The sequence below is a fragment of the Lacerta agilis genome, chromosome 7 (assembly GCF_009819535.1).
Source record: "Lacerta agilis isolate rLacAgi1 chromosome 7, rLacAgi1.pri, whole genome shotgun sequence".
Classification (NCBI taxonomy): Eukaryota; Metazoa; Chordata; class Lepidosauria; order Squamata; family Lacertidae; genus Lacerta; species Lacerta agilis.
The window spans coordinates 52,620,526-52,632,990 of record NC_046318.1 but is presented as its reverse complement, the minus strand read 5'-3'; the positions used below and the strand labels follow the sequence as shown (position 1 = coordinate 52,632,990).

The window sequence follows — 12,465 nt, the reverse complement described above, 5'->3', positions numbered from 1 at the left end:
TTACGGGTAGCTGGCCTCAGGCACCAGACCTGTTGGCACACCAACTCTGCATTATAAAGATGTCTGCAAACGTGACATGGAGGCTGGCAACATTAACTCCATCACGTGGGAATCCCTTGCCACAGTTTGCTGGGAGAAAGTCAGGCTGGATATCCACAGCAATGACCAGAGGAGAAATGACTGCTGGAAATAGCACAAAGAGAAGAAATGCTATGCTCCAGCTACACCAGTGAAACCGGACACCTTCATCTGCCTTAGCTGCAGTAAAGCATGCGTCTCTCGTATTGATCTCTACAGCCACATCAGGCACTGTAACTCTCCAACAGTTCGTTGGCACACTCTGCAATAGATTTTACCACCAATGGAACACTCTTCCATTGTCTCTCCAGGCCAGGCTTCCTCAACCTCGGCCCTTCAGATGTTTTTGGCCTACAGCTCTCATGAATCCCTAGCTAGCAGGACCAGTGGTCAGAGATGATGGGAATTGTAGTCTCAAAACATATGGAAGGCCGAGTTTGAGGACGCCTGCTCCAGACAGACAGATGCCAATAATATTGTTTCTCCACCATCACTTCTGCTTTGCCGTCTCAATCCTTTTTATTTTGTCCTCTTTACCGCCCTTAGAACTGCAGCTTAAATGAAAGTTCAGAGATCACTGAACACAGTAGGATTGGGATTTGATCTCTGGTGCCCTGTAATTGCCACTGATGACCTACTCCACGGAAACATTTGTGAAAAGTTCAGAATTTGTCTCTCTGTGTGTATATTACCTTTATGCAAAAAATGTCACTTGACTTTGCTCAGCTCTTTATTTGATCCCAAAGTTGTTGGGTTTTTTTTTTTTTTACATTTACTATCATTCCCCCCCCCCAATTTTCTGTTTAGAAGCAACCTTTAACATATTTCGAATAGAGCTATTTAATATCACCCATTGTAATTCTCCAGCTTCATCATAATCTATTTTTCTAAGGAGGTCACCTTTAGCACAGGATGAGATTAATGTATTTTATTAACAATCTATCCTTTTTATGAGGTTGTCTAATTTGAAGCAGAGAAAAGACAAATTCAGGTGGCCTTATTTAATCCTTAAGAACCACCTTTTCACAATGCTCTGTGGCATGAAAAACAAAATTGGTTGGTTTTTTAAATTACAAAATAACATGATCTCCAAAGTATCCTTTGTTCTGAATATTTTGTCATTTCCATTAGTTATTTTCAGTAAAATACATCTTATCTGCCCTGGTATTCTGGTCTGTAGTTGCAGTCAGTGCAATATCTGTTATTTCATAGAATAACATCTTAAAGAGTTTATGTAAAATTAAAATGTAGTTTATAAGAGCCATTTTAGGAAAAGAGGCAATTCAAGATTCCTTAGCTCAAGCTTTCTGTTAATCTTCTCCCTTTGTTTTGTTTACATATAAAATCCCAATGTGATTATATTTGTTGCTTGAAGTGCTATAAAGTGCTTGGATATGAAGGGAAAGGAGTTGGTTTGCCCTTTTGTACACAAACACATCACAATGTTTATTCAATTTCAGTTTAATCTTTTAGCCAGCAATAAGAATATAAAAGACTGATCCATGGGACTTTTGTTTAGACCAAACCCTAAAGTTGTATATATATTTTAATTTAATCTGGCAGAAGGTTTATTTCTGGTCTGCTCTGACAGTGGGGTGATAGGTTTCTATTGCATTGCCTAATTAATACCTTTAATCTTTTTTAATGGTTAAACTGTCTTCCTTTGGTTGCAAGGCGGACTAGAGATAAAGGCACACAAGACTAGAGGTTAATCCCTGCATTTTACTTCTTAATTTCTGCAATAGGGATTCCCTTCCTTCTTTTGCCTGTTTATTTGAGACTTCCTTCAGATGCTGGCAGAAAAAGACAACAGGAAGTTTCTTTAGCCCTATCATTCAAGATTAGGCAAACATTAAAACTAGGGGAGATAGAATATCAAGTTATTTGGGAGCTGAGTGAATGGGACACATAATTTCCATATCTGTTTAGGGTGGTTGTTTTTAAGATGCAAAAGAAATATTTATTTTGTGAGCTCTACTTTGTGGAGGGGAGCCTTTTGTGTTCATTCTTACAAGGCAATATAAACTAAAAGTATAATAACTCGGGGGGGGGCTCATATATTTACACCACAACATAGTAAATCCAATAATATGGTACAGGATTAGAAAACAACATTATTTTCAATTGCCTTGTTGAGCTCTTAGCAATAGGCCCCAATGTCTGTGGTGAGAGGAGGGGTGTTGCAGGGCAGGGGGAAATGTTGATCAGCCGTCTCCCACACCACATAGGGAGGGGATGTGGTCATGGGGGTCAGGAGAACATCCCAGGTGCAGCAATCTGTCTGAGATGTCTCATGGTGACAAGAAGGCTCCAAGTCAAAGCTGAGAGTAAAAGAAATCTGGAATCTCATAAGACTCAGGATTTTTTGTTCTTATGAAATTTCTAAACACAACTTGGGATAAGTTTATATAAGTCCTTGCCCCACATTGCTCAGCCTCATTCACTCATGAGTGAGCACCACTCCTTTGCAAAGTGATGCACCCTGGACTCCAAGACCATTGTCTGTCTCTTGCCCACCCAAATATAACATGCCCTCTCCTAATCCCTCTAAAGAGAATGCCAGATGTATTATGAGAGCAATATAAAACCACAGAAAGAGACTAAGTGGCACTTGCTGGTTAGGCTTAGAAATAAAACCCATATAGAGGGTTATTTTAACAGAACAACTTTCTTCACTGAAAGGAGGGGGGGACACAAAAGAAATGATTTAATCTGTAACAACTCTAAGAAATTTTTCAAGGAGGAATACAGTACTTTAAGGATACTGAAAATTGCAATTGAAAGAATTTATAGATAAAAAACACCCCACTCTTTCTAGATTTCCCCCTTTTAGAACTGTCAAACTAAGTGGTAGGCTTGTAAGCTTATGGAAAACAAAGGGAACTAGAAATGTGAGGAAATGATATAAAAATGCAGAACAAAGTTTTAAAGTTGTTTTAAAGTAATTCCTTGGGGGAAATGAAATTGAATATTTGCAGCATGTACTCTTCTGCTGACACCAAACTTGATGGTGTTTTGGTGGAGAGCTATCCCCTCTTGAAATAATACATAGAATAGGCCTGTCCTGACATTAGTGTGGAGCTCCAAAAGCAACTCAAAGCCATAGAAACTGGTATGATAAAGTACATCTACAAATACTGAATAATACTACCACAGTTCACATAATATGTATGTTTAGTAGATAAGCAATATCAGAGGCGAATATAACTATTCTTATTATGTAGAATGGACCCATAGCTAATCAGCATCTATATGAGAAAATCTCCAGTTATTAAAGAAAACCCTCTACTTTCTATGAATAAAAACAAGCTTCTTGGCATGTGAATACTTCCTACTTTTGCACCTGTATTTTAGGAAGTGAACAAGTTATTAACATAGTTAGTTCAAGGGAGACCTGCACTCTAATGAGTCTACTAAAATATCAACAAAAATTACCGCTGGACAAAACAGCATCCTATGAAATAGTTTTAAGTATCCACAGTGTGTTTCATGGTGTAAAATAATTTGCCCTACCGCTGCTATTACTCCTACTATGCTCAAAAGCAGTGGTGGTAGCAGCTGAAAATGTTATCATGCTATATGTGGGTAACTAAGCAGGAGAGAGGGATCAGTCAAAGTCCACAAAATCACTGTCAACCAGCAGGGATGATTCCTCTGCTGGATAAACAGAATGATGCTGGAAGAACAGGCAGTGAAGAATTCCCTTGCCTCCACAATGATGCCCCCTGCCGCAGATTTGGGCAACCCACCCACTCCTACCCCTCCGTACCCACACTGCTGTGCTCATGCTGCTGTCAGCCCTGTCACTGCAACTTTACCCTCACCTGCAGCTATGCCCGCACTGCCACAACACAGCGGGAAGGGGGATGAGAGAAACAAGGCAGCACAGGAGAAGCCTCAGAGGGGTTGGCAGGAACACAATGACATAGACGGAAGGAAAGCAGGGTGGGGGTTGGATCTGCTGCCTGAAGCAAATAGCTTTACCTTACCTAATGTATCCCTTCATGAATCACTGCCTTGTCGTGGTGAAGGGGCTTGAATAACCCCAAGAAGCTATGAGCTATGCCGTGCAGGGCCACCCAAGACGGACAGGTCATAGCCAAGAGTTTAGACTAAATGTGATCCACCTGGAGAAGGGACTGGCAAACCACTCCAGTATTTTGCCAAGAAAACTCTGGGGACATAAAAAAGGAGAAGTTTTGAGAAGAAAGTGAGAGTTTCCAAGGCGTGCTCTGGTTCATGGGGTCACGGAGAGTCGAACACAACTAAGATGACTAAACAACAACAAACCTAATGTATAGGCTGCCCCCGACACAACCGAGCAGCTGAACAGCATTGTCCAAGGGTATCTTCCCCCTGAAATTATTGATTTCTCACATTTATATCCCACCTTTCTTCCCTCGAAAACTTTGGCAGTGTACAAGGGGCTTAGCTTTAGCATGCTCTATGTATCATAAACTGTTATGTATTTAGTGATCTGTGTTTGCCTGAGCTCTGGTCTAAGGATTCTGAGCTCCTGTGTTCTGATTCGATACATGATATCCAATCACAGAACATTTCAGGATCTGGGCCTCTGCCATTGGCCTTAAACTCTGAGTCATGATTAGCAACTTGGAAGTTTAGACAACCAATCACGTTGGGAGTGGAAGTGGCCAAGGCCTTCAGAAATGTATATAAGCAGTTGCTTTGCCCCTGTTGTCCAGTTCTGTTAGTTCAATAAAGGTTCTTGCTGTTATCATTGTGTCTTGCTCACCTACACTTCATAGCCTTTACCTGATTACGACTATAGCTGACAGTGCTGATAATCTGTTCTGCTTATGTGGCAAACAAGAGGGGCTGGATCTCTAGGCCCAGAATTTGTGACACTTTCTGCAGCACTCTGATATTAGACTCAGGAATTCCATGGCATGTGGGATTCAAACTCTAGCCGCTTTCATTCCAATACAACTTGCTATTCAGTGGTCTATGCTGTCTCAGTGCAAAGACCAGCTTGTGGTTAAACTGTGTATAACCTACCAGGAATCTTATAAGGTAAAAGTAAAATTGAACTTTTGGGTCCTTCAGTAGCCAAAAGGCACTGTCTGTGCACAAGAATGGTTAATCAACAGGCTTAAGGCAACCCCAATGCTCACAGAATACAGAAAAAGACCCTAAGGGGACAATCCCTCCTAACATATTGGTGCAGACTGAGACCGATGAGAACTGAGCATGCTCAGTGGGCATGCAATACTGACTGACTGTTTGGGATGGGGTGTGTGTGGAAATGGAAAGGGTGAATAGACAATTGTCCAGGAAAAGGCCATAGCATGGCTGGCATCCTGAACAGGAAAACATGATAATATTTTGCTGCTGTTCTCCCTTGTCTTGAATGATTCCCAACTGCATCTGTTTTTGTTACTTGACTATATAAGGAAACACCGCTTCTCTGCCCAATGTTGAAGCTATCCTTAGTAGGTTTTTACTTGGAGTTGAGATCTCCATGCTTCTTGTCCCCACAAAACCACAATGAGATTTCTTATTTCAAATAGTTGTGAGATAAGTGTTTGAAGCCCACAAAATTAGCTGAGATGAATCACTCCTCACCCTTTCAGCATGCCATTCATGTACGAGGGACTCTGGGAAAAATTAGTGAATTAAAAACAAACATGTTGATGTGATTAATGAGGCATGAAGAACAGAAAGGACCACAACCATGAGAAGAAAATTGATTGTATTGATTTGATAGACATAAACAATAAATATCTCAACAAAACAAAAGTTGAGTAGGAAGCAGTCACTTCCAATAGCACCATTACCCCTTATCTACTTTATACAGATAAATACATACATACATATGTAGAAGATAAACATATTTTAATACAATATTACTTAAATTATATTTTACTGTTTTGTAAAGAGCCAGTTTGGTGTAACAGTTAGAGCAGAGCTTTCCAAACTTTGTGTCATGACACATTAGTGTGTCGGTTGCAATGTGTCGGTGTGTCACACGAACACTCCCTTGCGCTCCTCCCGGGGTTGGAAAGGGGTTAGTTCAACCTTCAGTTTGCTAGCAGAACTGAATTATTGTGCCATGATGCATGTCTAAAAAGTGTGTCACCAGCATGAAAACTTTGGAAAGCTCTGAGTTAGAGTCAAAACAAAATAAAATAAAAAATTCTTTCCAGTAGCACCTTAGAGACCAACTAAGTTTGTTCTTGGTATGAGCTTTCGTATGCACACGAAAGCTCATACCAAGAACAAACTTAGTTGGTCTCTAAGGTGCTACTGGAAAGAATTTTTATTTTATTTATTTTATTTTGTTTTGACTATGGCAGACCAACACGGCTACCCACCTGTATCTGAGTTAGAGTGTTGGAGTGGGATGGTTTAAACACATCTATCACCACCAGCACTGTCCCAGGTCTACACTACGATGCCAGTATTTTGTACGTGTGCCTTTTACTGTTGTTATATTTGAATTGCTCATCCCCACCCCAGATATTCCATATGTGGGTAGTAGACATAGTTCTCTGGACTGTAGAAGGTAGCAAACATCATCAGGGATAATGACGTCAATGGCAGAGGCAATATGCAAAAAAATAGTATGTGATACTAAGAAATACCAGTGAGCCATCACAATTTATGTAATCCTATTTGATCTTTTTGTTTGCTTGCTTCCAGAGTTTTTAAACTTGGAGCAGCCCTCTGCAAAATTTTAAGACAATTCTGTGGTTTGCATGAGGCTTGTGCCCTGTGAGTAGGAAAGGTTGCTAAGGAGAAACTTTTTATTTGTATGCAGCTGAGAAGTGGCTGCATGCACAGTTTTAAGCTAATGAATAACTTGTTAAGCATACCTGTCCAAGTGGACGTGCTCCCACTGGGAAGTCTGCTTCCATTCTATAATTCATCTCCTTATTGAAGGGAAGTTGGAGTAAGACTATCATTCCAGGCTCTGAAAACTAACAGCTTGAACTATAATGGACCAACTAATGGAGCTAAATCAACTATCAAGTACACTCTGCAGTCCAGTCAATACACATTTACTTCTGAGAACCAGTGGCAAAAGCGGAGCAGATAATTATCCCAGTTATAGTACAAAAAGGAAGAAGGGTCCTCTCTCCATCTAAGCTTCATAGATGAGAAATAGTTGCTGTTATTATAGGATTCAAGTAGCCCAGAAACTTGGTGGTACTTCTGGTGAGATGATTGACCAGGAAAATGCCATGGTCTGTAATAAATTCAAAACAAGGCTAGCACTGCTATTGTTTTTATCTTGCCATCACCTCACTAGCAACGGAGTGAAATTTGGTAAGCCACATCTTCACCCATCCCTGAGATAAATAGCTATTCAGTGGTTAATACTGCCACAATGAACCTATTTATTAACTATGTACACTTCACCAACAATATTATTCCCAACAGCACAGGCAAGTAATGATGAATTCACATAATTTGTGAGGCAGCCCATGTGGGACTCCATTGCTCTCCCAGCTTACCAACACAGCCGGTTGCTAGTGTTTGCTGAGAGGGAGAGGGGAGAGCTATAGGGAGCTTGGTATAGGGTGTTGTGTGATGGTGGGGGCATGGCATTGGTTCCATACTGCCATGAGCCACACTGAGCCGAGCTCCTCCCAGAGCCATTCTGAGTAGCTCTGTTGCCTCAGTTTTCACAAAAGGTTAAGCACAAGATCCATTCTCTTTTTCTGGGAAAGCTGACTGAGGAAATGCCCAGAGCTCAAGAGGGGAGGGGTGGGATCTTTTATTTTGATGGACAACTATAGCTTTTAATCGCAGTGGATTCCTTGTGTGCTTTAATCACAGTGATTTTCCCTTCCCAGCCTGGCTCTGGTACCAGACATGAGCTGGCTGCTGCTGGTTGGTTGTCTTCAAGTGGTAAAGTGAAAGAAGGCAAGGCAGGGATCCCCTGAACACTCCATTACTGAAAAAAGTAGGACCCCCCCCACTTTCACTTTATATCCAAACCAGTGAACCTTGAATTAAAATTTATAAAGGGACTCAGGACCATGGGAGGATGCAGTGATTGGCTTTGCGTGCTGAATTTGATAAGGCCTTTTATGCTACCATCAGTATTCTTTTTTGTGGAATTTATAGATTGACTGTAGCGAATTTATTAAGGAATGAGTAATTCTTTTCCTTAGTCAACTCAGAAAGGAATTATATTTGCTCTACACCTTGTTCGTTAATTCATTTCAAAAGGTAAGGAACATATTTCTGCTTAAGACTTTAAACTAGTTGGATAGCAGATAATTAAAAATTGTCTTTATAATGACTAATGTTAAATTGGTCTGTTTTATAACTTTCCCTTTCTCATAAATCCTTTTCACTGCTAATATTGATGGAATCCCTTCTGGGATAACATCATGGAGCTTGATTTGCCGAAAAGAACAGTCCCACATGTTGTTCTTTATATGGAATATGTGTTAGATTTCACTGTTTTAAAGTAAAAAGCCAAACCTAATACCCTACAGGGTTCAAGGCTGAACGGAACCCTGGCACACCCACCCACCCACCCACCCACACACACACACACACACCACAATATTAGCAGATACCTATGCAAGCGGCATGATGGATATCCCTTGTAATGTCCGAGACTATGACTTCATGATGGAGCACACAGCATTAGTCTCCAACATTTTCTAGGAAAGACTCCTGGAGAGCTGCTAAAAGTCAATGTAGGCAATATTGAGCTCAATGGACCAATGATCTGATTCTATAGGCTATGGATTGTAAGGCAGCAATACAGGACCTGCTTAGCATTCAGATGATCCCAAGTTTGATCACTGGTATCTCCAGAAAACACTTGAAAGCCTCTTAGAGATTGTTGCCAATCCCTGTAGGCCAGGCATGGCCAAACTTGACCCTCCAGCTTTTTTGGGACTACAACTCTCATCATCCCTACCTAACAGGACCAGTGGTCAGGGATTATGGGAACTGTAGTCCCAAAACAGCTGGACAGCCAAATTTGGCCATGCCTGCTGTAGGCAGTATTTAGCACAGGTGCCAACTTGAACAAAATATTGGGTGGCCCCTGCCCAGACCTCCCCTCCCCTCCCTGCACTTCTGTAGACCGCACCTTCCTCCACTGGGCACAACTGGGCACAGGACTCCTCTACCCCAACACCCACATGCCTCTTGTGCAAGAAGTTTTGGCCTGCTTGCCTGCCTCGCTCTTCCAACCCCACCTGCTGCCCACTCACTGCTCCTCCCAGCCTGCCTGCCCGCCTGCCTGCCTGCCTCTCCCCAGCTGCCCTTGCTCAGAAATGTTGCCAAAAGCCAGGAGACCAACCAGAAAAAGAGGGTGGCTTCTGGGTGGGTGGAGTGAGGTGGCTGCCTAAGGGAGAGAGGGAAGGAGAGAGGAAGGGAAGGAGGGGGGTGCCAGCTTGCAGAAGATACAGTATGGGGGAAATTCTCACTAAATATTTTATTGGGGGGCCCAAATGGACCAGGGCCCCACAGAGTTGGCACCTATGGAAGTTAGCTAGATGGACCAATAGAAAGCAGCTATCTCTTTGTGGCGTGTGTGCTGGTGCTCTTGGGATGAACCAGTTGGGGAGAATCGGGCTCTGTTGAACCTAGTGGGACTTGTCCATGTGTGGTTGACCAGATCAAGACCTTATATTTAAGAAAGATGGTGATAATTACTCAGGCATAATGATGTTACAGCCATCACCACCATACTTTGTTTTTGTTTTAGGCATGTGCCTTATCACTGTTAGAAACTGATTATGTTGGCCTTGGTCCGACATAGCAAGCAACTTCTTATGTTTGCATCTTACCTGGTACAGTTTTGAGCCACATTGGAAAGGAATAAGAAACAATGATCTGTTGTAACTTGCCATGTGGTGATTAGTGCTAAAAACCTGAATGTTAACACTAACTTGTTGGTTATGTTTTGGACTGGTGTTAAAAATTATCAAACTTTTGACATCGTTCTTTGCAAAATCCTAAAACCAAAATGGATTTGCTGGATATATGCAGAAGAGTGCACTGGTTTTCTACTGCCATTAAAAATTAGTTATTTTACAGTAATTCTCTTATTTGGTGATTGGCTGTGCAAATGAAAAACTTTAAAGTTTTTCGTTAAATGATAGATCACTCATCCTTTTGTTTCTGCAAATTACAATTGGAGTCAAAATATAAATCTGGGAATAAAACCTCTCTTTTCATTTAGGTGTCTCTTTTGCAATTGTGGAACAAATGTGCCAATAACCATATTCTAATTTTAAAGTATATAATAAATGCATGATCTGCTTTACAAGCAGAGCTTAGATTTATTTTCATATTAGAATAAATCAGCAGACAACCAAGAGGGCACAACTTAGGGCATATTCATTTTAGCTAAAGTGAATTAAAACCTTGTTTTTTAAACATAAAAATGTTCATTCAGAAGCATTTGTATGTTCTATGCTTAAAATATGTGTGGTTAAGATGGAATAGATATCACAGCTTTCTTATTGAGTTGAAAACTAAAGGCAGTGGACATACCCCTATGCTGGGAAATATTGCTTTTTGATATGTTTGCCTTGCATTGTAGCTGTACTAGATTCTAGATATTAGAATAAAAGGAAAGTATTCTTCCAGTGTGACAAAAGAACAAAAACAAATTTCTATAGGGTTTGGTCCCATGGTGGACTAGAGAGCAGTTTACTGTGATGGTAAGCTTTTGGAATGTGTACATAGTGAAAAGTGAACAGGAACACTCTATACTGTTAGCATTTTGTTGCAGGCTCCATTATTGTGTTTTTCTCAAATGCACATTTTATCACATTATGTACCCCTCAACTTTCCCACTTTAAGTGGGACACCCTGGAATGGCTCCAGTAAGAGTACGGTCCCAAAAAGACACGAGTCCCAATTTTTCTCTGCAGCATGTTCGAGGGTATGACATTAACATTAATATGCAATAGTTTTGAAAGCCAGTCTTCTACAAGTGGTATATTGTTTTTCATTTCTTCATTATGTGTGTATATGTGTGTGCAGTTAATAACACATTCCCCACTAATTCTCCTCCTTCTTTGTACATAGTCTTTAATCCATTTTAATAATATAATTTGTGGCACAATTACTAGTTTATCCCCCCATTATTTCCTGTGTTGTTCTAATAATACCCAGCCAAATAAACTTACATACCCATCAAATGTACATAAAATTAGTTTTTTAAAATCAAACCTCTATTCCTACCCATATCACACTGCAGAATGAAATATTTAAAGCTCGACATATATTATTGCAGAGACATTTTTCTAAACCCAAGTTCCACAGGTCTTTAACTAAATTAAAATATATCATCCTTTCCAACAAAAGTTTTTCAAAGCATGAAAAAAAACACCTCTTGGTTTTTTAAAAAAGAACTTTCGATCATTTTTATGCCATCCCTTTTACTTTTAGTACATCTCTGTTATAAATTAACACATTATAAAGACCTGTCATAACAATTTCTCAGCGATTTAGCTCAAGTGACCTCCTGTAGATCAGATCGTAGACAAAAAAATAGCTTCATAGACCTCATGCAGTTTCTGTTGATATCCCTTAAAAAATAATTCTGTTGATATCTCTTTAAATGCAGCAAATGCACTCTTCTCTCTCTCAGCAAACCTGTTCTGTCTAAGGCATTATTGCCACCCACCCAAGGTCCATTCAACTTTATGGCAATTCCACCTCCTAGCTCAGGGGTTGGCAAAGTTTTTGTGGCTTGGGCTGGTTCACGGTCCTGCAGACACCGTGGTGGGCCAGTGTGTGTGTGCACGCGCGCATGCACAAACGCTATTTCCGGTGTGCCTTCCGGTGTGGAGGAGGCATGCGCAGCTTCCCATTGGCTGCAGGAGCTTCCTGCAGCCAATGGGAAGCCAGCCAGCATCATGGAAGGCGGTCCCCGCTCTGCTCCACGACACTTTAGTGCAGCGCATGAGAGCCGACTGAGCGGGCGACGGGGGTCCATGGGCTGGTTAAGTTACCCCCATGGGCTGCTTGTGGCCCATGGGCCTTAGGTTGACAACCCCTGTCCTAGCTCATGGGCAAGGAATCTGTGTTGTTAGACTACAGTCACTCCTGACTGTTGACTATGCTGGCTGGGGCTGGCAGGAACTGAAGCTCAGAAACATCTAGAAAACCACCAGATTTCCTCTCCTAGCATTTCTTGTTTGGTGCAGGCAACATATTAATGAATAGCTGTAAGAAACCATGAAGAAGGAATGGGTTATCTTCACAAGTACCGATCTTACATCCACCTCTGGTGTTTCTGCAGTTTATACATGACTAGGCTTAGTGCAGGAAGTCAGGTATATTTCAGAGACTGGAACAGGGCGCATTATGTTACTAATTCACATCACATGCTCACTGTCCACAGATATGTCATATGCACAGGGTGAATGTTCTTGCCTTTTC

General features: G+C 41.1%; 1 long non-coding RNA gene across 3 annotated transcripts in view; it reads left to right on the top strand.

The window, feature by feature from the left end:
* The window catches only part of LOC117050023, a 253,172-nt gene that overhangs the window by 104,895 nt on the left and 135,812 nt on the right, over window positions 1-12,465 (top strand). The gene's annotated exons all lie outside the window — the stretch shown is intronic.